Source organism: Marmota flaviventris (genome assembly GCF_047511675.1).
Source record: "Marmota flaviventris isolate mMarFla1 chromosome 16 unlocalized genomic scaffold, mMarFla1.hap1 SUPER_16_unloc_2, whole genome shotgun sequence".
Lineage (NCBI taxonomy): Eukaryota > Metazoa > Chordata > Mammalia > Rodentia > Sciuridae > Marmota > Marmota flaviventris.
In genome coordinates this window covers 403,132-430,510 of record NW_027287692.1, presented here as the reverse complement: position 1 = coordinate 430,510, position 27,379 = coordinate 403,132, and the positions used below count along the sequence as shown (strand labels likewise).

At 44.1% G+C, this 27,379-nt stretch overlaps 1 non-coding gene across 1 annotated transcript; it reads left to right on the top strand.

The window, feature by feature from the left end:
- The first annotated feature begins 14,622 nt into the window (after window positions 1-14,622).
- Window positions 14,623-14,723, top strand: LOC139703696 (small nucleolar RNA U13). Its single transcript, XR_011705796.1, has one exon. It is a non-coding gene; the product is annotated as a small nucleolar RNA U13 (small nucleolar RNA).
- Window positions 14,724-27,379: the final 12,656 nt, after the last annotated feature.

Here is a 27,379-nt window from a genome sequence, read left to right as displayed (position 1 = left end):
GATCGGGACAAAGGTTGGAATTTTCATAATCACTGCCATAGTCCAGGAGCCATTCCAACACTCAGACAAGTAGCAAGTAACATTAGAACAATTAAGCATCCCCTGTGATGTATCATTAGCCAAAAGAAACAGAAACGGAGATTGGAGACAGACTGCTGCGGAGGGTAATGTAGCATTAGATAATTGTGAATTATTTGCAAAAATTTTAAGCCTCCTACCTCGCTCCGAGTTTTGGGTACTGCCAGAAACATTAAACAGCCAACTTTGGACTCCTAATATTTCCCTGGGGAAACACAAGCGCGGACTAGACTAGCCCAATCTGAGGGAGTCATACAAAATCTAGTAAGTCCCTCCACCTGAGTGAGAGTGAAAGCGGCATCTATGCCATAAGTGCGGACGGATTCTGCCAAGGTTTTAACTATCTTAAAGTCTAAAGGCTCATGATATCTTCCCCTATTATTGTCCTGAAACACCGGGTACGCAAGTCCCATATCTGTATTAACTGTCCTCCAAACTTGCGCATGAAAAGACCTCCCGGAACCTTGGCTCCCCCCCACATACGGGGGTGGGACAGCCGGCACCATATATTTTTCTAGATATTCTACCTCCTCCTCCTCAGAGTTTTGTTGACCGATATTAGATCCCTCCCCCTTCTTGCAGTAGGCTTGCATGCCTTGTGTCTCCCTTTTCTTCTTTTTTACTTTTATCTTGCGTAGTTGTTGCAACAATATATCAAGGTCCTCAGAACACTCTGAGCCGCTTGTGTCCTCAGATGTTTTTAATTCGGTCAAGTCTGGATAGAGCCTTCTCCTATTTTTATCTTCAGGCTCTTTTGCCTTCTCACTACTGTTACTTTTGATACTCTCTGCCACTTCACTATGTGATCCTTCAGATTTTTCCTCATGTAGTTGTTCAAGAACGGCCTGACCCTCACTCACAGCTTCTTGGCATTTACCATCTGTAAGGCAACTACGGACCATTTTCCAAAGGGGTATCACCCCACCCTCTAATATGCCCTGCTCAGAAGCAAAGTCAAGATCTTTGCCTAATTTATCCCAACTAGGTACAGTAAGGCTGCCCGAAAATGCAAACCACGGTGCAGCGATATCTATCTCCTGTAAAAATCTCTGTAAAGTACTATGTTTCACTTCCAGGCCCTTGGAACGTAACAGGCCATCTAGGGCCAGGAGAAGCGGACTTGAAGATGCGGCACCCATGACACAACAACAAAAGAAGCACAAAAAACAAAAGCGAAATGACACAACAAAAGAAACACAGAAAACAAAAGCGAAAGTACACAGTGCAGCTGCAATAAAATGTAATGCTCTCTCTTTCTTTACAGAGGAGCTGCCCCGCTTTGGTCACGGATCCCACTTACTAGGGACTAACCCCGCTTTGGTCGCGGATCCCACTTACCTGGGACTAACCGGTGCACCACCCCTGACTGCTGAAAGTTCTGGTTCCCGGGTTTCGGCACCACTTGTCGCGACCCCTTGCCCGCAAGGAAGACGCAACTCAGGAATCTTCTTTCAGCAGTTTATTCAGGTCCTTGATATTTCTTCTACTCCCTCTCGGATGCCCCTCCCAGCCTTAATAAAGCATCTCAAGCCCCAATGCAAAGCTGCCACGTGGAGCTTTCTCATAGGGTGATAAGGGATTACGTGCCAACTCTCCAAAAAAGGAGTTGTTTATCACAGGCCACAGTGGAAGCCGGCGCCATCTTCTAATGGCGGCCACGGTCTATAGGAACAGCTCACCACAGAGTCCCACCAGCCGAGACCCTGGCCTGACCCATATTGGATAAAACTCACAAGAACCCATCTGTCCTCATGTTTACTGACATCAGTCTCTGGGGACAATTGTGATGTGTAGAAATTAGAACAATCAACCAGCTTTTACTGTGTGTATCTCAGGGAATACGACCAGGAATTATGGTATAGATCTGAAGGCACTCTCAGCACAAGATTGATTTGAAAATTTTAAACTCCCTCAAATGGAGCATGGTCCAGTGATCTGTGGGAAGAGTGAGTGAGTTCACTTAGCAGTGATGCCATGGACATGTATCACTGACACAGAAAGGAAGTCACAAACAGGGTCAAGAAGCACAGCAGACCTATGTTCAGAGATTAGACTTTGATGTTTTTCAGATTAATGTACTTATTTTCTATGAGTTGTGGTACAAGATGGAGTCCCTCTTTATGCATTAACTTATTTCACTTCTTTGAAGTGAATAAAAGCATTTGTATTTCAACATTTCATTGAATCTTAGAAAGTGGTTTCTTAAGCATTTACTATTCATCATAAAAATTAAGTTTAGTGTTTAAATTAACATGATTTTTCCCTGTTGGAGGAGTTTCAAGATTTTTAATCTAAAGTATATTTATGAAAGGTTTGATACATCATTATTACAGTGCCAGTTAATAGATAAACATGAAATATCTTTGAGGAGGAGTTAATATTTTGGCAGTTTTTTAATGCAAACTAACTCCCTTTGTTTAATGACCAACACTAACTTTCCTATATTTCTTAAGTCATATTATTTGCCCAAATTGAATTAGGATGATATATACAATTTAAACAGACCAATATCAAGTGATGAAATAGAAGACTCCATCAGAATCCTATCAACCAAGAAAAGCCCAGAACCAGATGGATACAAAGCTGAGTTCTAAAAGACCTTTAAAGAAGAAATAATATAAATACTCTTCTATTTATTTCAGGAAATAGAAAAAGAGGGAGCACTTTCAAACTCATTCTATGAGGCCAATATCACCCTGATTCCAAAACCAGACAAAGACATATCAAAGAAAGAAAACTTCAAACCAATATCTCTAATGAACATAGATGCAAAAATTCTCAATAAAATTCTGGCAAAATATATAAAAAAGATAGTGAACCATGATCAAGTGGGATTCATCCCAGGGTGCAAGGTTGGTTAAACATATGGAAATCAATAAATGTAATTCATCACATCAATAGACTCAAAGATAAAAATCATATGATAATCTCAATAGATGCAGAAAAAGCATTTGACAAAGTACAACACCCCTTCATATTCAAAACACTAGAAAAATTAGGGATAACAGGAACATATCTCAATATTGTAAAGGCTATCTATGCTAAGCCCCAGGCCAACATCATTCTAAATGAAGAAAAATTGAAGACATTCCCACTAAAAACTGGAACAAGACAGAGATGCCCTCTTTCACCACTTCTATTTAACATAGTTCTTGAAACACTGGCCAGAGCAATTAGACAGATGAAAGAAATTAAAAGGATACACATAGGAAAAGAAGAACTCAAATTAGCACTGTTTGCTGATGATATGATTCTATACCTAGAAGACCCAAAAAAGTTCCACCAGAAAACTTCTAGAACTAGTAAATGAATTCAGCAAAATCAACACCCATAAATCAAAGGCATTTCTGTATATCGTTGACAAATCCTCCGAGAGGGAAATGAGGAAAACCACGCCATTTACAATAGCCTCAAAAAAAAAAAAAAAAAAAAAAAAACTTGGGATTCAACTATAGGTGAAAGACCTATTCAATGAAAACTACAGAACCCTAAAGAAAGAAATCAAAGAAAACCTTAGAAGATGTAAAGATCTACCTTGCTCTTGGATAGGCAGAATTAATATTATCAAAATGACCATGCTACCAAAAGCACTATACAGATTTAATGCAATTCTGATCAAAATCTCAATGGCATTCCTCATAGAAATAGAAAAGGCAATCATGAAATACATCTGGAAAAATAAGAGACCCAGAATAGCTAAAGCAATCCTTAGCAGAAAGAGTGAAGCAGGAGGCATCACAATACCATACCTTAAACTATACTACAGAGCAATAGTAACAAAAACAGCACAGTATGGGCACCAAAACAGACGGACTGACCAATGGTACAGAATAGAGGACATAGAGACTAACCCACAAAATTACAATTATCTTATATTAGACAAAGACACCAAAAATATACATTGGAGAAAAGATAGCCTTTTCAACAAATGGTGCTGAGAAAACTGGAAACCCATATACAACAAAATGAAATTAAACCCCTAACTCTCACCATGCACAAAACTCAACTCAAAGTGGATCAAGGACCTTGGAATAAAACCAGAGATCCTACGTCTAATAGAAGGAAAAGTAGGCCCTAATCTCCATCATGTTGGATTAGGCCCCAACTTCCTTAATAAGACTTCTATAACACAAGAATTACAATCAAGAATCAATAAGTGGGATGGATTCAAACTAAAATGTTTTTTTTCTCAGCAAAAGAAACAATCTGTGAGGTGAATAGAGAGCCTTCATCTTGGGAGCAAATTTTTACTCCTCGCATATCAGATAGAGCGCTAATCTCTAGGGTGTATAAAGAACTCAAAAAGCTAAACACCCCCCCCTCAAAAAAAGAAAAAACCAAATAACCCAATCATAAATGGGCCAAGAACATGAAGAGACAATTCTCAGAAGATGACATACAATCAATAAACAAATATATTTTTTAAAGTTCATCATCTCTAGCAATTAGAGAAATACAAATCAAAACTACTCTAAGATTTCATCTCACTCAAGTCAGAATGGTAGCTATTAAGAATACAAACAACAATAAGAATTGGCGAGGATGTGGGGGAAAAGGCATACTCATACATTGCTGATGGGATTGCAAATTGGTGCAGCCAATATGGAAAGCACTATGGAGATTCCTTGGAAAACTAAGAATTGAACCACCATTTGACCCAGCTATCCCTCTCCTCAGTTTATACTCAAAGGACTTAAAAACAGTATATACTGTGGGGACACACCACATCAATGTTTATAGCAGCACAATTCAAAATAGCTAAATTGTGGAACCAACCTAGATGCCCTTCAGTAGATGAACGGATAAAAAAAATGTGGCATATATAAACAATGGAATATTACTCAGCAATAAAAGAGAATAAAATCATGGTATTTGCAGGTAAATGGATGGAGTTAGAGAAGATAATGCTAAGTGAAGTTAGCCTATCCCATAAAACCAAATGCCGAATGTTTTCTCTGATATAAGGAGGCTGATTCATAGTGGGGTAAGGAGGGGGAGCATGGGAGGAATAGATGAACTCTAGATAGGACAGAGGGGTGGGAGGGGAAAGGAGGGGGCATGGGGTTAGAAATGATGGTGGAATGTGATAGACATCATTATCCAAAGTACAAGTATGAAGACATGAATTGGTGTGAATATACTTTGTATACCACTAGAGATATGAAAAATTGTCCTCTATATGTAGTATGAATTGTAATGCATTCCATCATCATATATCAATAAAAAATAATAATTATAAAAGCCACTCACCACAATAAGAGGGAGGGGCAGGGAAGAATACAGTTACTTGGAAAATGTAGAGGGGGTGAAGGGAGGACAGGGTACATGGGTAGGAAGGATGAATCAGACATTATTATCCCTATATACATATATGACTAGATGATCAGTGTGATTCTACATCATGTACAACCAGAAGAATGAGAACTCATATTCCATTTATGTAAATGGAGTAAAAAATTATGTAAAATTTTATGTAAAGAAAAATAATTTCAAAAGCAATAAAATATACATACTCTTATAAAAAATTGTACATTACAAAAGAAAGCCAGTCACCACATGTGATTCCACAATAGGTCAGGCTATAGAAAATGGGTGTAGACTCAAGGTTTCCATGGACTGGAGCATGTGGGGAAGTGAGAAGCGACCAGTTAAACTGGAAGCTTTTAGTGGAGATAAAAATGCTGTAAAATTTCATAGTTATAATAGTTGCGCCATTCTGTGAATACACAATAAATTGCATTCTTTATTTTTAATATAATTTAAAAATGCTTTTCTGGTAGTTGGAATTGAACCCAGGGCTTTGCTTATTGTCTTCCTCCCCCTCCTGAGTGGCTGGGAGTACAGGAATGAACCACCTTGCCTGGCTCTGAATTGTACACTTTAAAATGGTTATTCTGGTGATGCACAAATTACATGTCAATTTAAAAGAAGAAAGACACTATGAGTGTGGGTTGGGAGACATCAGTGGAGTTCCAGGAGTGCTCACATTGCAGTGCCTGCTGCCAGCCCCCAGTGAAGGGATTCCTGGGTTGTTTTCAGGGCTTTTGGTTGTGGATGTCTTGTTTTTGCTATCTGAGATAACGGTACAATGAACATCATTGAACATGGATGAAAGTCATTCAGGCAAGTCTTGAGTGCTCCCAAGTGGCCTCAGATTTGACATATGTCAGTCAGTGGGGCACTGGTGTGGAAAGGGCCAGTTGTACCAACACCAACATACGGAGATTGCCTGGAGCCCTCGAACTGTTTCTCAGTACATGAAAAGTCCCTGAGGAGCTCTACTTTTTGCTACCCTATTCTTGCCCACGTCCCATGTGGGCAGTGGAATTTGGGTTTCCTCTACATGTAACCGGCTGGCTGTGAAATAAAGCTAAGAAAGAGAAAACGGTGAAGAAACCACGGGACATGGGAAGTAATTTTTAAAGGGGGGGTGGGGTGGGGAGGATGGCTCTCTGATCTTAGGGATCAAACTTCCACACTGGGAAGAGAGAGAACCAGAGATCCCACACTTGCTTGATTTATATGGGGGGAAGCATCAAAGGTTTTCCATGGAATGTTCTTTGCCAAATAAGGTAGGAGGTGAGCAGTCCAGTTTCCAATGGGTTACACCCCACTCTGGAGCTACAGAGCGGTCTCCCTGCCAAGCGGAGACAGAGGTCCCATGCACTGTGCAGTCCATTGAGTGGGAGGGGCCACAAAGTAGTTTGCAATGCCAAACCTAAGTTTCCCTGGCTTCAGGCCAAGAGAAGACCTCAAATAAGCTCCAATAATTCAGAGGTGGTGGCATCCCACATGCTATCACTCAATCAGCTATTCTAAAAATTATAATAAATCTGCCCTGTATTACCTTGAAGAGGCAAGCCAAATTCAGGGGAGCTGGAGTTTAGATCAGGGGTCATCAAATTAAGGGCCAAATTATGTCTGTGTATCAGCTAAGACTGGTTTTTACAGATGCATGTGTGCCACCAGTTGGATACCAGGAAACATGAGCTATGACCACTGAATTAAGCAACATCACCTAAAAATGCTGCACTCTGGGGTTGAGTGTGGACCTCAGAAGAAGAGAGTCTGCCTAGTGCATAAAGGGCCCTTGGTTCCATCCCCAGGATGGTCCCCAAAATATAAATGAAGATAAACATACTATATGCAATTATTGTTACTATATTTTAATTCCACCAGTTAAAATCTCTTGGAAATTTGTATTTTTCTCTCCTTTTATAAGTGCTCACATAATAATGATTTTTTCCCCTCAGCTCACAAAACCTAAAACAGTATCTAATACATTCCAGAAAAAAGGTTGTCTCTGGTGTGGAATACAGAAGGATTTGGAAATAACATTGAAAAAAAAAATAGTTCTGTATGAAAGTGAAATAAACTCAAATTACAATTGTTTCTCAAAAAATAACACCGCATGGATATGATAGAAATTTCAATCAAATTAACCAGGTCTCAAAGTGTTTTTCACGTATTCCACATTTTAGTTTAGAGTAGTTAAGAGAGAAGCATAAAACCTTGTTTGTATCAGCTGTAATAAGAAAGAAAAATGAATGGAAAATAAAAGGAAAAGGAATTAATAGGAAAATATGCATGCTTTTTTGAATTGATGATAAAATAATGATATAAGAATAAAGACACTACACAGCCCTGTATTCAAGCACTGAATCAACACTTCATGCTAGTAGATAGAAGGTCTAAATGCAGAACCCTGACATGACTTGTGTCATGTGGCTTAGTGCTTCATCCACAGCCCTGGAGCAGCAAACATGACTGTGGAAGACATCCAGGTGACATCACCAACCCTCCAGACAACCACAGACAGGTGCCCAGACCTGGAAAGAAGAGGAAGGTTGTTTACTTCCTGGAGCTAAATATGTGTAAATGAAGCATACAATTGGGTCAAAAATGTGTCAGTGTGACAAGAGCTAAGAATCTGTTTGGGATGGAAGATCAGGCAATGATTTGTGCCACTTATGAATACTTCTGTCATGGTCTTTGCAATTGCCATCATGAGGTGGCTGCAGAGTGATCTGCAGCAAGAGGCTGCTGGAGGTGCCTGTTGGGGCTGGGGCATGCAACTGGAGCTCTTGGCTCAGGGCAGAAGGGAAAGCAAATGCTCCTCAGCATTTGTCATAATTTCTCCTAAGGTAATAACCAACTGAGCTTAGGAAAAATACCTTTCATCATAGAAGTAATAATAGTAGGTGACATGTATGGAATATTTACCAAGTGCCAAGTATTAGTCTACATCTCTCTCATTTTAATTATTTAACCCTCACAGCAAATTGTATGACATGAGTTTTATCAATTTCATCATTTTGTAAAAAGGCGACTGACATGTGGAGATGTAAGCCACTTGCTGAAGCTCCCAGCTAAGAAGCAGGAGAGCAGTGCTTCTGAATCCATGTGCTTTGGCTCTAGAACTTCTGGTCTTAATCACAAGATGGATAAGTGCCAGGGGTCCAAATCAGAGCTGGAGTCACAAGTTAAGAGTTGAAGACAAAAGCAGAATTATTCATGAAATGAAGAGAGAATTTTTGTTGTTCACATAAGAAAAGGGGAAGAGAGAATAATCAAAGATGGGGGAAAACTATGAGAACTCCTAGAGAGGGAAAGCCTAAAATAGGGCTTTGAAGAACAGGAAAGTCTGGAATTAATGTTTATCAACAGCCTTATTGAGGCATAATTTAAGAAAATAAATGGTATGTACTTAAAGGGTGCAATTTTGTGTGTTGAAAAAATCCAGAAACCCCAGTCACATGGTCACCACTCATATTCTATTTGTTACTACAGATTCACTTATATTTTTTAGATTTATATATATATATATATATATATATATATATATATATATATATATATATATATATATATGGAATAATATAGTATATATTATTTTTTTAAATTTAGTTGTAAATGGATACAATACCTTTATTTTATTTATTTATTTTTACGCAGTGCCAAGGATCAAACCCAGTACTTCACACATGCTAGGTGAGTACTCTACCATTGAGCTACAAACCCAGCCTTGTATAGGTGGTTGTCTACACAGAAACTGACCAGGATCCCAGTTCTTGGGACCTAGGAGACATTTCATCTTGTTGGCAGTGCCTGCTGCTCAGTGTGGGTCATTGATCATGGTGCTCTCCACTTCATAATGAGGGCATTATGCCCAGTGAGGGCAGTAGATCCCTGCATCCTCCACCCCATGAGGGGAGTAGATCCCTGTACCCTCCACTTGACACAAGGAGTAGATCCTTACATTCTCCACCCATTGAGGGGAGTACATTCCAGTGCCTTCCATTCAGTCTGGGGAGTGGATCCCCGTGCCCTCTGCTGCACAGGGGAGTTGATCTCCATGCTTTCCACCCCATGAGAGAAGTAGGTCCCCATGTGCTTCACCCATAAGGGGAGTAGATCCCTATGCCCTCTAGCTAGTGGGAGGAGTACAATCAGGTATCCTCCACCTGGAGTTAATCTCTATATCCTCTATCTGATGAGTTCCCATTCTAGAACATTTCAGTTCAACCCCAGAAGTAAGGAACTGGAGAAGACATTGAAGAATCCTGCCTTTTCTAACCTGTGATTAGTATTCTTCTGCCCCATTTAGTACTTCGTTCTTTCTTTCTTTCTTTCTTTTTTTAACTGAGTGGTATTTTTTTTAATTTTTTTTTTTTTTTTTTTTTTTAGTTTTTTATGGACATTTATTTTTTTATTTATATTTGGTGCTGAGAGTCAGACCCAGTGCCTCAGATGTGCTAGGCAAGTGCTCCACCACTGAGCCACAATCTCAGCCCTTTTGTTATTTCTGATGCCAGGGCATTCCTAAACCAAGATTGACCTCTGTTCATCTCTGCTCTCTAGTAAAAATGGCCACAAATAAGAAGACGAGGTGTGTCTCATGTCACATCACACTGCCTTCGTCTGCATTCTCTAGTAATTTTTTGTTATTGTTTTCTGATTCTTCTCTTCTGTTTGGCCTTTTCACCAACTTGTTTTTTCCGGGTTTTTTTTTTTTTTTTTCTGGTCAAATATTTATTGACTGACTTCAATAAGTATTAGAGGTGGAGGCAGAAATACCATGGCCTTTGTCCTCTGGTATTTGTCATTTAAATAAGAAATGAAAACCTACAGCCAAGGATCCTTACAGCCTCTCTGAGCACAGTGTCTGAGGGCACTTTGGACTGTGTGACTGAATGCATGGGAGTCTGGTGGTCTCAGAGGGTGGAAGGCTGGAGCAGCCTCAGGCGGGAGGTGGGACCTGGGTGTTAGACTTAGATGAACATGGCAGACAGGCAGGGGCCTTCCCTTCTGCTGTGCGATGACCAGAGCCTGGATGGGCCTAGCATGCTTGTGCTGGCCTGTGCTCCAGGACAGGAGGCCATGGAGCCTCTGCTCCACCTCTGGCATGTGGTGGCTCTGCTGACTTACCTAGTGAACTCCTGGCCAAGGTCGCACCAGGAGCAAAGGCAGAGTCAGGACTCAGGGCTGCAGAGGCTGAGTCAAGGGAAATCTCAGAGAAGGCTGATCTTGCTTTCTTGCGTCCCCCTCTTAATCACCTTCTTCCCCATTTTGCTCCTTCCCTCCTGGTTTAAGGAAAGGCTTCCAGACCTTTCTTTAAGCATCAGAACTTTTCCTTACCCCAGAGTTACAGAAAGCTGCTGTGTCTGTGACTAGAAATGGAGGTGGAGGCCAGAGTCTTTCCACCTTCACTGTCCATCTTCCTGGCCTCGCTGAGGGCCTCGTAGGGCACCATGAAGTTCATCTTCCCTCCTAAGGGAAGTGTTTGTGCCCAAAGTGACAGCATGTGGCCTGCACTGCACTTCTGTGCCCTACCTGTTTGCCACCCCATATCCTGCAGCCCTGGAAATGGCTGGAGGAGAAGCAGCAACACTGCAAACCAAGCACCTTGTCCTGAATGTGAACACCCTTCTCAGCTACCCCACAGAGAGCTTTTGTTCTGCCGTCTTAAGGCCACCAGGACACCTCCTGCGCAGTGAACTCTGATCATGGTTGTGTCTTTCTCTTGGAGACTTGACGTTCTTTTGAGAGACAGCTTCTCCCACTGTAGGATGTCACCTAGAGAGGCAGTTTTCAGTTGATGACATCACCCACCAGCAGTTTCCTCATTGCTGATTGTGAGGCTAATACATAAGTCTGTAGGATCACAAAGAGCAGTTTACTGTTTAAGTAATTCTTATTTTGTTCTGAAGTTCCTTGTAATCCTTGTAATATGTTATTATTGATCAAATGGTCTTATGAAGTAGAATATTAATTATTTGTACATCAATGATAAACTCTGTTGTTTTATGCAGAAAGAAAACGGATCTCTTAATCACTTTAAGAACTGTGAGACACTGACTTGTCTTTTCACTTTCTTAAAGTCCTAAGTTTGTGTTTTAACCAAGTAAAATTAATTTTTTTCTTTTCCATTAAAAAATCCACTTGCCAGAAGTGGCAAACCAATATTTTTTTCTCTTGGACTTACCCAGTAGCTTTGTCCATTCACAGTAAGCATTAGTTCAAGTTGGGGTTGTTGTATTTGGAGTTTCTACTGTCAGACATAACCTCCTGGCTCTGCCTCCTTGATGCTAGCCAACTGGTACTGAGCCATTGGTGGTAACTTGGGAATTTCTATTGTTGAACTTGTCCACTGGTGGTGGCCAGAAGCTTCATACCTCTCTTAGGGCTTGGAAGTAGCTTGTCTAATCTGTCATTTTGCCAGAACTAGAGCTAACCTATGTTTTTTACTTACCAAAATACCACGAGCATTTTACTGTCTGATTAAATGTCCTTTTCAAACATGAGGCTATTCTGAAATCCATATGGTATGCCATCTTTTGCAATTTACTGTACTTTATTTGCCCAGTCTCCCATTTTAGAACATTTAAATTGGCACAAATGTATTGCCATTACAAGTAAAACTACTACAGTGAACACCTTTATATTACGTTTTTACATTGAGTTATTTCAGAATATTTCTAGAACTGAAGTGGCACCCCCTTTCTCCACAGAAAAGCCCTCTTCACCATGGCTGATTTTGGGACTGTCAGCAAAAGAGTCTCTGCAAAACAGTCCATTGTAGATAAACTTTCTATTTTCAGGTTGCCCTATTTACTTGGCCACTGGCCGAGAAGATACCAGCACTCCAGGTGCTGGATACCCCCTTACTAGTTTTTCACAAATGTATCCAGTATAGTACTTTGAAGATATGTGTAAACAAGGCCTCTGGCCTTGAGCTGGGCTTCACAGAGATATCTACATTTTTAAAATAAGTTACTAATGGGCCCATGGTAACAGCTGGCAGGGGGAGGAAAGAAAAGGGAGATGAAGCTCTCTCCCTCTCAGGTATTGTCCTTGAAGAGTTAACTTGTCCAGAACAGTGAAAGAAAAAGTTGCTTTTATGTGAACTTCTGAGCCCCTCCCCTTACATGCTGGGTATAAAATTCTGAAACTCCCTGAACTCAGGGTTCAGGGGATTAATTGATTACAGCAAAAGCTATGCCCTCTGAACCTGGCTGCAGCCAAATAAAACTGTTTCCTGCTATCTTCAGTGCCTTGCCTCATTTGTCCCTCCAACAGAACTACATTTGGGAGATAAAAGAATGTACATTTTTATAGCTTACATATTGTCAGTTTCCTTAAAGGAAATAATATCAACATTTTTTTCAGTTTTAAGAGGTCATATTTCTTTTTTTATTCTCTTTATTGGTATATTTTAATTATACATAATAGTGGGAATCAGGCTGGGCATGGTGGTACATGCCTGTAATCCCAGCAGCTCAGCAGCCTGAGGCAGGAGGATTGCAAGTTCAAAGCCAGCCTTAGCAATTTAGTGAGGACTTAAGTAACTCAGTGAGACCCTGTCTCTAAATAAAATTCAAAAAAGGCCTGGGAGTGTGGCTCAGTGGTTATGTGCCCCTGGATTCAATTCCCAGTACAAAAAAAAAGGGGGGTGGTGTTCTGGGATTGTGGCTCAGTGGTAGAGCACTTGCCTAGCATGTGTGAAGCCCTGGGTTCGATTTTCAGCACCACATATAAATTTTTAAAAAAATAGTGGGAATTATTGTGATATATGTGTACATGTACATAATGTAAGTTTGGTCAGTTTCATTCCTCACTACCTCCCCTTCCCCTCTAATAGCTACTTTCTGTTGAGCTAACTCTTAAGATAGACTTTAGATATCAATTAACTCATCTTCACAAAGATCTTAGGAAGTAACTCAATCTTTATTTTAAAAATAAGGACTCAGGCATGGTGGCACTGTCTGTAATCCCAGCAGCCCAGGAGGCTGAGGTAGGAGAATCGAAAGTTGAATGTCACCCTGCTCAATTTATCAAGACCCTGTGTCAAAATAAAAAATAAAAAGGACTGGGAGTATATCTCAGTGGTAGAGCACCCCTGGGTTCAATCCCTGGTACTGCAAAAAAAGAAAGGGATACATGGTTCTTTCTCAGATCATATAAATCTTTCACCTTTTATTTTTTAAAAAACAACACAGAATGATTGTATAAGTTCAAAGTTGAATTTGAAACCCATCTGTCTAACTCCAAAGTTCATGTATCATGTGAACTTGCTAGTATTTCAACTAGCAGTGTGTGAGAATGCTTGAATTTAAAATAAAAACAATGTTTTTTAACTGGGTCAAAGAAGTTTTGTCCAACATCATTACTTTTCCATGAGAAAGCAGCCCTTGATGAAGGTAGAGACCAAGTCACAAAAGTCATGCACAATTTTAGTGAACCTCTGTTTAATTCTACCTCCCTGCCAGGCCTTGCATCAATTCCTCGAAATGGAGCTGTGGGGTCTCTGGTTTAGCTCTAATAACTGCTGCTAACCTATGTTGACAACTCTCCTCAAAGGTTTGATTGTTGCTGTACCAGAACTGCAGTGAGAAAGCTAAGCAAAGATGCTCTGGTCCTTTTTCCAGGAAAAGGAAGATTTCCACTCCTGCAACCGTGAGTTAGGGACCCACAGGCAGGATCAGTGCCACCCTAGGAGCAGAGCCATGCCCTAGGCTGTCTTACAGTGCAGTTCTGAACTAGAGAAGACCTGAGTGTCAGATGAGTCCCTGGGATCAGCAACTCAAGCTGACTGAAGAAAGCAGGCCAGGCAGAGGAGACTGGTGTTCTAGAGATGCCAGAGACCCATCAGAACCCCTCAGACAGGCAGAGACAGGCAGCAGGTTTGGCTACTCAACAGAAACAGACATAGGACAACCACAAGCAGGTGCATACACATGTCCACATGCACATCTCCTGCTCCCAAAGTCTAGCCTGGGCCCTTGGGCTTTGGTGGCCCTCTGAAGCGGGAGCTTATCCTGAAGAAGGTTAGTTGTCAAGCAGTCAGAAATTTGAATGCAGCTTCCTGTCATAGGCATGTGGGGGAATAGAGGACCCTCAGCAACTTCTGGGGAGCCATTTAAATTTAAAACAATCCTTTATAAGGACTGGGGTGTAGCTCAGTGGTACAGCACTTCCTAGCATACCCAAGGCCCTGTGTTCTATCCCTAGCATTGCAAGAGGTTAAAAATTCTAACATTTTTGATCCCTCAGTTCATAAGTATGATGATTGGGTGTTCACCCTATTGTGTGAGATGTGCCTCCCTCTAAACCTTGTTATGACATCAGCACATTAATCATTTACTCACATGCTAGGCAAGCACTTTATCTCTGAGCCACAACCCCAGCCCCATCTACAACTATTTAAAAAAAATTCTAGGGGCTATTTTTTATATTTATTTTTTAGTTATAGCAGTAGAGTGCTCGCCTCAAACGTGCGAGACCCTGGGTTCGATCCTCAGCACCACATAAAAAAAGTGAAATAAAGGTGTCGTGTCCAACTACAACTAAAAAATAAATTTTTAAAAAAATTAACATTTTAATTTACTCTATGTCCATAAAGAGAACATCAGATTCTATCACCAAACCTTGGTTATTTCCTTTTTTCAAAAGGAAATTAAGGGCTGGGGTTATGGCTCATTGGTAGAGGACTTGCCTGGCATGAGTGAGGCCCTGGGCTTGATCCTCAGCACTGTATATAAATAAATAAAATAAAGGTCCATTGACAACTAAAAAGTAATTAGAAAATAAAAGGACTTAAAAATTAGTACACTGTGTAGTTTTCTTGTGTTGCTCTTTAATCTTGAGTGAATGTATTTTAAATAGAGAATGCAGGCTCTAAGTAGCACAGATTCTGCTCTGAATGTGCTCCTTTCTCACCCTTACCTTTGTTGCATCTACAATAGTGAAAGAAAATATACACCATTATTAGGAAAAAATGAGAATGTTACTTTTAAATTTACCTGAACTGAAATATTTATTCCCCTGGAACCATATCTGCACATTTTTAGTATTACTTTGAAAACTAGAATTCAGGAAAGATGATTACTTTGAAGGTACACTCTGACCTGTGAGGGTCAGTGAAGGGTATTCCTCCAGCCACCTTACTTCAGATGGGAAAGGGGTGGAGCTCCCCTGGCCCTGCTGACTTCCTGGAGCAAAGCTGGCTCTCTAGGGTACCATGAATGCTCCTGATTAACTTGCTTTGCTTCTTCAAAGTGTTTTCAAGACTATCAAACACTGAGTAGCTGTTTTAAAGATTGGAAGCAATGGGCTGGGGCTGTAACACAGTGGCAGAGCACTTGTCTAGTACATGTGAGGTACTGGGTTTGATCCTTAGCACCACATAAAAAAATAAATAAAATAAAGTTATGCTGTCCATCTACAACTATTTTTTATATTTATTTTTTAGTTATAGGTGGACACAATATCTTTATTTTATTTCATGTGCCCTCGCATGCTAGGCGAGCACTTTACCTCTGAGCCACAACCCCAGCCCCATCTACAACTATTAAAAAAAAAAAAAAGATTGGGAGCAATGATTGGGAAGGCTCCCTGTGAGGTTTTATATAACTTCACCTGGAATTAGGAGTGAAGGAAAGAAAAAGAGTACTTGCCCCACCAGGGGAAGTGCTGGGTGGGGATATTAGACCTACCAAATATCACAGAGAAACTCCTGCTTACATATTTTTAAGTTATGAAAATAACTTGAAGCGGCCGTGTTTGGGGTGGCAGGGCCTGTGTACTATCTGTGAGAGAGAGCGTTTACCAGCAGGTGGACCTCCTCCAAGGTTGGCCTCTCTCTGCCGGTGTGGGAATTCCCATCTCTCTGAGGGTGATGCCTCAGCTCCTGTCCTCTGCAAGAATTAACAGCCTGGGCACTTTGCTTCTGGTCCTTGATTCCAAGCTTGTGTAGGACGCATAGGTCTTGCAGTGATCTCGTTCCAGAGGGGAAAGGTCAACAAACTCAAAATGCAGAATGGGATTAGAGAGCCTACTGGGCATTTTTTTCTTGGAGAAAAGTCTTTAACAGGGGCAGTGCCCCTTCCTGGGAGGTCCCAGCCTGCATTTCTCTAGGGGCCTCCCCTGCATCCAGAAGAGTTTGCTCAAAGCTTGGGCTGGCTCAGCAGCCTCCCACCCCCAGGCAGCGCTGGGGCTCCGCCCACTGTGAAGGTGCTGCGGCCACTTGGGGCGGCACCTGTCATAAACTGCATCGTGGTGGGCAGGGTGCAGTCCCCCGGGCTAGCACTTGTCATAAATGGCACTGTGGTGGGCAGGGTGCTGCTTCACTGTGGAGAGAGACTTTCACTTTCTTTGTATTGATGTGGATATTTTAAATGTTTTAAATCTGCATGTCATTGCATTTTTTGGAGCTTTTTCTCACAGAAGGACACATTTTACTGGTATTTGAGTTTTCATGATTTAAGGACGGCAGCAAGGCCTTTTCTGTCCCCTGTGGAGCAGGTGCCACTGAACCCCCAGGTCCTGGCTTCTCAAGGATCCCCCTTGAGGTGACCCAGCAGCTGCTTCCTTCCCTATTTTTTATTACTCGTCTTGGAGTAGAAAAAGACTCCAAATGTGAATGACATGCGCACTTGCTCTGGTCAGATCTCAGCCTTTTTCTATTTTATACATGACATGGGCAGAGTGTGGTCAGGTGCAGGGTGGCCTTCAGTGCCTCCCAATCCTGTCGGTCAGCATTTTATGACCAGCCTCCCAACAGAAAGATCTCTGCACAAAAACCAGGTAGTGCTTTAGGCAATGTGAGGATTCACTTTGACTTTTATGGTCGAATTCTAAAAAAGGTTAGCCTAACTAAACTTCATAGTTGCTATTCCTATTTATTTAAAGTTGCCTCCCTTTGGTATATAAAAGCTTGAAAATTGGTGGTTATTTTGGATAGTTTTCAGGTATCTGCTACTTACGTATGAAGTTTTTGCTAATCAAGAACATTATAGAAAAGAAGTCTCTTTCCATTTCTTTGGCTCAGTAACACTCTGATCTCTGCTGCCTAACACTGCCCCCTTTTGTATAGCAAAATAGGACAAGAATATTCAATAAAAGTTTTGGGATCTTAGTGACATGCACACAGGTTAAGTTCTGAAGCATGTCTATCCATGTAGCAGATTGTGACCCCCTATTGGACTCTAAGACCTACCTTCCTTTCCTAAATTTGAGAGTTGCGTTAAAGCACATAGAAGCAGAGGGACAGAAGGGTGATGACCCCAGCCCTTATCCACTTGCCCACATCTAGCCATCAGGTGAGCTCAGTGCTCCCTGCAGGAGTGACAAAGCAATGTCCCCGTGGACAGCACTCACTTACCCTTAAACCTCTGAGGCTCTTCACATTTTGGAGCAGTACCCGCTCAGCAAGGTCTGTAGAGTTTAATTTGATGTTGGATATGTCAAATTACTGTGTTTCTCAATTGGGAAAAAATTTTTCTAGTAACTTTTTATTGTCATTTTATTTCATGTTGCATCAAAGTCTTATTGTCTTTGGGAAGGCTCCAGAATTAGAACATTAGCATTTTACCTGACAAATATTATTTTACCAAAGGTTAGTCTGCTTGAAATTAAAATAGAAAAAATAAAAAAGTAACAGTAATCTATTATTCTTATGAAGCATTGGATTTGCAGATGGTTTAAAGCAGGAAGTCGCAGGTACACTTGACTAAGCCCTTTTGTGACTAAAGAGAGGGCAGCACAAGCTGTCAGGTGTATTGTGTGTGGTACCATGTCCCCACAAATGAAAAGGAGTTGCTATCTACCTGAAATGTGTAGCAGCCCAGGTATGCTGGTTGTGAAGTCAACGAAACTGGCACTGCTGGCTGACTTCCTGCACAGTGATGAGTGTTATGTGGCACTGTGCTAGGTGACAGACTTAGGAGTGACTACCTGGTTATTTGCTAGATCCACACATTATTTTGCTGCAGCTTAGCAAATTTATCATAGACTCAGCCAGCAGTGAGGTCCCATGCTCACGCTCACCACTGATGAATAGGAATGGCTGCAGAAAACTTCTGAAATATGGTGAAGCCGAGTAGGGCCACCGCTACTGTGTCGAGCCAGCTCTGCTTGTTTACTGCAGTTTCAACGCCTGACCTTCAAAGGCGCTCACTGTTCCCACTTGGCCCCACTCTCTTCCCAGGGCAGAGCGAACCACAGTGGATAATTGAACGTGTCCATTTTATCCTATCATTTCTGTGAGCTGCTCCCAGAGATAGAAAACTCTGTGAGGGGTGATTTTTTTTTTCCTAATGTTTTGGACATCTTTGAGCAAATGATGCAGTGCTTCTGAACAAACCATGCCCTCCAAATACTAATGAGCTCCTCTTGTTAAAAATTCAATCTAAGGCTTTTTCCAAAGCATTTTTAAGTTGATTTAATCTTCCTTAAGTTTGCTTGAACAGAGATGATTTTGTATTGAGTTTTAGTAGGAAGCAGTAGTTCTCAAAGTACTTTTTTTAGTAAATGCTAATGTTTGTCAAGTTTGCAACCTAGATTTATTTTTGTTCCCCTCTGATTTGAAAGACCAAACTGGAGACTAGAGCTCTGTAAACTAACTGCGTTCAGGCACAACTCTCTTGGCTCCTGGGGCTGCAGGATGCCTGTGAGCGGTGCTGGCTGTGTGGGAGTGAATCCTGATGTGCTGTCCTGAGGACATTCAGTTTCAGTGTCACTGCACCACAATGGTCCTTTGAAGCCCGGCATGGCCCAGTGCCCCAGGCCAGTCTGTCTTTCCCTTAGATCCGCCAGGGCCGGATGGAGAGCCGAGGGATCGGTTACATCAACGTCTTCCGTGCTGGCTGCAGGGAAGCTGTTAACAGGAGACAAAACCTTCGGAGTTTCTGCAGTCTTCCCGGTGCTGACTGCGCATTCGCAGTTGTTGAAAAGTGACGACCAAGCCCCGTAGGCCTGTGGGGCAGCCTGAAGAGGCTGCCTTGCAGGTAGACCGTTCCCAGTCTCTTACTCACCACCCAAGGAAGCGCAACTTTAGATGAAGCTCTAGGACCCCTGGCTCCCACTCAAGGTCCCTTGGGGAGTTGACTGCACAGAGCGCATGGTGGACAAGTGCCCGGGGTTATCTGGTCCAAGGGGTACTCCAGGTCCAGCAGTGGCTGAAGCTTCCTTGTAGGCGGTGGAGCCCTCTCCACTCCCAAGTGGCATCTCTAGCAAAAAGGCCTTTGCAGGACCCAAGAGCTTCCATCCTGATACTGAAGGGAAAAAAAGAAAAGCCTAGCTAGCAAAGAAGAGTCTTCATGAGCACCCAGTTCTCACAGATCAGAAATGGTACTAAGGAAACTGCTCCTGCTCAGCTCACGAAGGCTCCCGAACACTTATGGATATGTTTCTTCTATTTATTTATCTATCTACCTATTTATCTACTTTTTTATTTATGGGAACCAGGGACACTGAACCACTGAGCCACAATCCCAGCCCTATTTTGTATTTTATTTAGAGACAGGGTCTCACTGAGTTGCTTAGTGCCTCACTTTTGCTGAGGCTGGCTTTGAACTAGTGATCCTCCTGTCTCAGCCTCTGGAGGTGCTGGGATTACAGGTGTGCACCACTGTGCCCAGCTTGTTTCTTCAATTTATAAAACAAAGAATGTTAGCCTAGACAGTCACTATGTCACTTTTCACCCAAAGAGATACTGGAGCTACTGTGTTAAACTACCAGGACCATGCAGGCACCAAACAGCAACTGCAGTTAAAACCTGACCTGCTATGATTAGAAGTGGAGAGGAGTCTGTGGAGCCCCAGCCAGCCTTCACAACCACCAAGTGCAGCATGGCTGATTCTAAGCAGTCTGTCTTTCTTTCTTTTTCTTTTCTTTTTTTTTTTTTTTTTGCACAGTGCTGGAGATTGAATACAGGGCCCCATGAAATGCCCAGCAAGAGCTCTATCACAGAGATACACCTCTAGCCCTTTCTATTTTTTTATATAAAGTTAGATAAAGTCTGGCTGGCCTCAAACTTGTGATCCTCTCTGCCTCAGCCTCTCGGGTCACTGGGATCAGAGGCGTGTGCCACAGTGCCTGGCTTTAAGTAGTACCTCTCTGTCTGAAGACAAGCTGGTTGTGAACATTACCTGGAAGCAGGAAAAAGTGCAAACTGGGCTTGGTTTATCTGCAGCTTGAGGCAGAAGCAGAGGCTCAGTCTCTGTGACCCATGCTGTGCTGCCTACTTCCTGTTGGAGATATAAAGAGAAGCAGGTGGTGGCGGGGGCCACGACATGAGCAGGCTATTTTCACTTACTTGTTGTACATGGCAACACAAACACCATTTTTGGAAACAAACATCCAGGCAAATCGGCATAGCTGCCAATGTTCCCTGTCCTGCTGGCTGGAGTCGATGACGTCCCCAGTGAGGTGGCTGGCCCTCAGTGCTGCACCCTCCAGCCCTGCCTGATGCCTCTCCACAGCTGATGTTCAGAGCTGATGTGGCCTCCTTCCTGCACTCTTAGTAGGAATCATAAAAGTTTCATTAACGATTTTATTCCAGTTGGGCCAACATAACTGAACTATTCCAAATTTGTTTACCAATAGGAAAGTAAGCTTTAGGATATGAAGATATTCCCCACAAGAATGGTCCTCAGCCTCTGCTGATGGGTGCTCTCAGTGCTGAATGGACAAGGTGCACCTTCTTCCCTGCACAGTGCCATCTTCCAAGAGGTCAAACACTTGCAAGTTCCACCCTCACATACTTTGCTCCCATCCTTGACTTGCTCGTGACATTCTCTCCCCGCTGTACTTGGGCCTGTGTGTTTCCCCCTCAGCTCTTAGCACCCCATATCCCACTTCATTGTTCCATGAAAACAAGAATCTCGGCCATATTTCTTCCCTGTCCTATGTATCCCAGTTTCTGAAAGAAATAGCTGGCATGAAGTAGGTGCTCAGTAAGTGCAGAGTGAGTTAACAGCACGTTCAAGATGGGAATAAGTGAGAAACACAAAGATGGGGTCCATGAGGATGTCAGAGCACCTGGCAGTGTGCTGACAGCCCCCGGCCCAGGGGGTACAGCGGTCAGGGACAGTTCTACACCGAGTCACTGCAGCCCTGAGCTGGCTAAGGGAAGAGCCAGAAGCAGCTCAAGCACTACTCAGAAACACGGAGTTTTCTCTCAGGACCCTGACTCACCACCTAGCTTCCCTGGCTCACTCTCCCAGAGGCTGTTCCAGCTTGAGAGCCCTGGGTGGGGGCATGCACCCCTGTCTCCTTCCATTAACAAAGAGATGTGCAGATGCACAGGGCCCAGTGCCTGTCAGGAGGCGGCTGCGTAAATGCGCCAGGTTTACTGGGCCCATAATCTTCACTGCCTGACTCTTACAGTGTGGTTAACTCTTAGTAGGAATCATAAAAGTTTCATTAACAATTTTATTCCAACTTAACCGAACTATTCCAAATTTGTTATATTATTTACCAATAAGAAAGTAAGCTTTAGGATATGAAGATATTCCCCGCTTAGTTTGTTATGGTTAATATAGGTTTTTTTCAACATTTGCTTTTGTGGCAGGGGTCTTGCTGTGTTGCCCAGGTTGGCCTTGATCTCCTGGGTTCCAGCGATCCTCCTGCCTCAGCCTCCCCAGTAGCTGGACTCTAGGTAGGCATACACCACCATGCCTCACCAATTTTTGAGAATTGCTGAATTGTGGGTATAGCTCAGTGGTAGAGCACATACCACCATGCACAAGGCCCTCGGTGCAACCCCCAACCCAACTAGTAACAAGGTAACATTCTGTTCCACCAGTGAGCTATGCCCCCAGTCCACAGCATCTCCTTTAGCACTCAGACTTCAGGCCTCCTCTTTACAGATGAAGAAGGGGGAACAGTGAGGTTGCCAGTGGTTAGAAAGAGACCATGGGTCTCCAGAAGCTGCCTCACCCTGCTGCATTTCCAGCTGCTCCTCTTAACAGTGACTGGCCATCAGTCCCCAAGAGTCTTAGTGAATACCCAGACTGTGCACGCAAGCAGAACACCTGATCTCGCTCTGGAAGAAATCTCAGTACAAACCAATCAAATATACATGAGAACAGGTGAAAAGGAGGTCTCGGGGGAGGCCATGTAAATCTCCAGGGTTGACTGCCCTGGACCATGAGCTGCGCTCAGGCAAGGCCAGCTCCAGGACAGGAGATTTTAAGGCGGTTCAAAGAGGGGAGAGAGCCCAGACTTCTAGGCCATGTGGCACCACCTGGGCCATCTATGCCAGAGCCTCAGCCTTGGTTTTGACATTTTCAAAATGGAACAAAAAACCTCCCAGCTTGACAGCCAATTAGCCCATGACTCATTGGGAAGGATTTGACAGCAAGAGGGAAAGTGTGAAAGAGACGATGGAAATATGAGGTGACATCTGAGTTATCTATTACTGTTGCCCGCAAACTCCAGCTTGAACAACAAGCATTTACTATCTCACAATTTCCCCTGGGTCACAAATTCAGGAGCAGCGGTAGCAGGGATCCCCCTCGGGCTCCCAGCCAAGTCTGCGGAGGCTCCTGTCATCCCAAGGCTGCTCTGGGCTAGTGGATCTGCCTCCAAGGTGGCTGCTCACAAGCAGGTACCCTGAGGCCCCTGCAGGCCCTGAGTGACAGAGGGAGCAGGGCGCAGTGTCTCTTGTGACCGGCTTCTGGAGTCACACCATTGTGACCACATTCCCAGGTCACGCAGGCCAGCCCTCCCTGCCCCTGCACGGGCCAGAGAAGCCCCTGGGGCGAGGCCTGGGGAGGAACACCCAGCACGGAGCAGTGACACGGGGAGAGACCCACCCGAGCCATTTGGAGAAGCCGAGAAGGAGGTCCCAAGTCACGCAGGCTGTGTGATCCCAAAGGCGAGAGCGAGGTTCTGGCGGAAGGAGGAAAGTTTGGCTCAATCAATGTCGACCAGGGTCTCGTGGGGTCCTGGGGGGGTGCAGGCAGTGTTTTCCACAAAGGGCCGCGTGGGCCTCCCAGGTCTCCTCACCCTCCTGCTGAGGGTTTTCATTAACCAGCTTTAAAAAACACCTGGGCCATTCTTGGCTCACAGGTGGTACTGAAGTCACCCGGGGTCACAGAGTGCCAGCCTGCCCTGCTGGGCAGTCCTGGGACCGCTGGACACAGCATGGTTGGACCTGAGAAGTAGAGGCTCCAAAGCTCATCCATCCCCATGAGCACCTGTAACTTCACTAGAAGGTTCTACAGCTGACAGGTGCTGCTTATTAGTGACTAAGTTACAAAAAGTAAGCCAGGTTGTGGTGGTGCACACCTATAATCTCAGCAATGTGGAGGCTGAGGCAGGAGGTTCACAAGTCTGAGGTCAGCCTCAGCAACTTAGCCAGCCCCTGTCTCAAAACAAAATAAATAAATAAATAAAAGGACTGGAGTTGTAGCACAATCATAAAGTGCCCCTGGGGCAATCCCCAGTACCAAAAAAAAAAGTTATAAAAATTAAAAATACCCTCTCTACAGGTGTGCTCCAATCTGCTACATAGTGCCCACACGGGCTCCACTGGGGTCCTCCAGATTGATCTCCTTGGTCTGGTGTCCACATTCCCAAGGTTTATGTTGTATTTGATCTTGTAGTATGAGCACTGTGTTTTCTATTTGTTTGGGGTAAGGAAGAAAGCATAAAGAAAAGTCTCATCCAGTTTTACTCAAAATTAATTTAATGAGCAAGGGATGACTTTTAAACCATTATTCAAACAACTAAAATTCCCATTTGCAGCAAGCTGTACAACAGCAGGAAGCAGGAAGGGGTATGGAATGGGACATGAGGTTTTATCTTTGCCTGTGTAATTTTAACATATTAAAGATTCTGAAAGCTTATCTCTTTTGGAGAAAAATATCTCCCTTAATGTTGGCCTTCTGTGAGCTGAATGATGAGTGCAGTACTTGTAAACCTACTTGACACTCTAGTAAACCAAACTGAAATTTTGGGGGAAAAAAACAACAAAAACTGAAAGCATAGAAGACTGAGAATTCGGTGCATGCAGGGGCTTGTTTTTACCTCCCTCAAGCTGCCAGAAGTTGGGCAGAATCAATTGACTGACATTTACAACAGCCCTCACACTAAAAATGCCATCTTACTCCAAAAACACCCGGGACCTCTGCGGCCTCACCGCTGCACAGATCAGAGAAGCTGCCCTGACACTATCCAGCCTTCAGCACATGCTTTCCAAATCACAGCCTCACATGCTTCCCTCCAGAACACAACTCCCAAGGTGACACACTTAGACAATGACCCTGTGAAGTGACAGAGTCATCCTGAAACCTGGGAACAAGAGGCTGCACTGGAAAGAGTGGGGTACAGTGACCCAGAGACTGTCCCTCCTCACCCACCAGTGGACTGGGCACAGCAGAGCCAGTGAATGTGGCCTTCGGGGCCCCAGGGATTAGGGCTGGGTGCATGCAGCGAATCCTCCAGGGGGAATCCTCCAAAGGACCTTCAAGATAATGTTTAAAAAGGAGAAAAAAAGGGGGCTGGGGATGTGGCTCAAGTGGTAGCACGCTCGTCTGGCATGCGTGCGGCCCGGGTTCAATCCTCAGCACCACATACCAACAAAGATGTTGTGTCTGCCAATAACTAAATAAATAAATAAATATGCTTAAAAAAAAAAAAAAAGGAGAAAAAATGCCAGGCATAGTGGCGCACACCTGTAATCCCGACAGCTCAGGAGGCCAAGATAGGAGGACTGGGAGCTCAAAGCCAGCCTCAGCAAAAAGCAAGGCACTGAACAACTCAGTGAAACTTCTAAATAAAATACAAAATAGGGCTGGGGATATGGCTCTGTAGTCGAGTGCTCCGAGTTCAACCCCCCTAACAACACACACACAAAAAAAAATGTAGGAAAAAAAGACAGTCACAAAACAGTACACACAGCACGATCCTATCTAAGTTTAATGAAAGAAGGGAAAGATCAAACCCCACATGTGAACTTTCACAGGCACGGAGAATTTCTGGAAGGGTCTGTGAGAACAGGGTGGGGGAGTTCACCTGCAGAGGGAGAGCTGAGGACTCTGTTCAACACAGTCCTGTGCTTTTCTTCTAACCAATTAAATATGGGCTGCTTTGACTTTTTTTTTAACTAGTATTGTTTTAAACTTTGATTTCAAAACATTGAGAAAAAGCCTTTTGCCGTGATCCCTGAAATGTCCATGAAACTATGAGGAGAAAACCAGGAAAACAAACTTCAAAAATTGGAGGTGTTGGCACCCTGAGGCCATCAGTTATAGCGGGAGAGCAGAGCTGGGGCTGGTGATGTAGACAGGGACAGTCCAGCCCAGGCAGGGCCCAAAGCCACCAGTGAGAGCCCAGCAGGTCCCACACCCCAGGTGTCCCAAGAGGGCAGTGCCAGGATCGAGGAATTGCTGCCCAGCCTATAGGAAGTGGGAGGCCACTGTGTTCCTCCCCTCCCCAGGAGCTGGGGAGTCTCGTCAGAAGTCAGACCACTCCAGAGAAAAGACATTTGGTAATTGACCACAAACCCACCAGACCACAGGACCCCACAGCAAGTCCAGTGGCTCCCAGGGCTCAGCTCCCATCAGTGTGAAGTGACATCTGAGCAGAGCTCCCTGCCAAGGGGTGCAGAGGGGACCTGGGGCAGAAGGAAGCTTCCGGATCAGAGACTGTGAAACATGGAGGGCACATGCAGGTGGAGGGCAGGGACAGTGTCAGCTCTGCAGAGGGACAGGGCTCAGTGGGGACATAAGAAGGAGCTCTCGCAGCAAGTTCCCAGTACTGGCAGAAAAGTGCTGGGGGCCGTGCCAGGGAAAGGCAGCAAAGGCCCAGAACAGGCCCAGGGCACAGTGGCGACATGGTGTGGACTGGCGCTGCGGTTCTAGCACTCCTGCAGCCTCCGCATGCCCATGACTGCAGCCTGCACGCTGAGGGCTGCTCCAAGGTCACCAGGGCTTCCGTACCAGCAGGTTCCCCTCCAGACAGGCCGGAGCCACGTCTAGCTCGCCTTTCTCCATCTTCTTTCTCTTCCTTCCTGTCTTCTTGGAGTTTTTGGGTCAGGAATCTGGTTGAAGATGGAGGCAGGTTAGCTCTGGCTTTGGAGGAAACAGAACCTGAGGAGCCATGACTCACATCAATGCTCTCTCTCTCTCTCTCTCTCTCTCTCTCTCTCTCTCACACACACACACACACACACACACACACACACACACACACTGCAACACCAGCCTGGTAACCTCCCTGAGAGTGCTCAGCTCAGTGCCACCAGGGAAGAGGAAAGACTGTGGCAGCTCTCAGCCTTGGATTCAAGGTCAAGGTCACTGGCAAATTGCAGCTTCAGTGACTGAGGCAAAATCAGCAACAAGTTCTTAAAGACACCAGGACCAGGCAGCTTATTGGCTGAAGGACAGCCAAACGAGAGCAGGCAGGCTGGGGACAGACAGATGGACAAACAATGGGGAGCTGGGCCCAGAGCAGCACAGCCCAGCAGCCTGACGGGGACCAGGAGCATGAGGAGTCCCTGGACAAAGGGAGGCAGGGCTCTGGTCTCCTTTCCCAAGTGAGACGTGGCCAAGGGTGCTGGGCACCCAGTATCAATTTCACGGGCACAAATCAAGCAATGCTTGTGACACTCTCAGACATGCCAGGGATGGTTCTGCCACTGAAGAGAAGCAGGCAGGGGCTAAACACTGGCTCTGGCAGGTGACAGACTATGTATGGGGTGGGGATGGAGCTCAGGGGTAGAAGTATGAGACCCTGGGATCCATCCCTAGCTCCAAAAAAAGAGAACAAATTTTACCCCAAATGAAATCTCTTCACCTCAGAAGAGCCTTTAAGCCCATCTTGACCTACCCAAGGAGGGTTCTTCACTAGCCGCGCACTGCAGGAGGAACCTGCAGGCACCAGAGGACAGCAGCTCAAGTGTCCCCGGAAAACACATCCTGCATGAAGCAAGCAAGTGCAAAGCAGTGGGGTTGGAGGGTTCGACCTGGGGGCGGACACTGAGAAGCACAGGCCCGGAGAGGAGCGCAGCGGG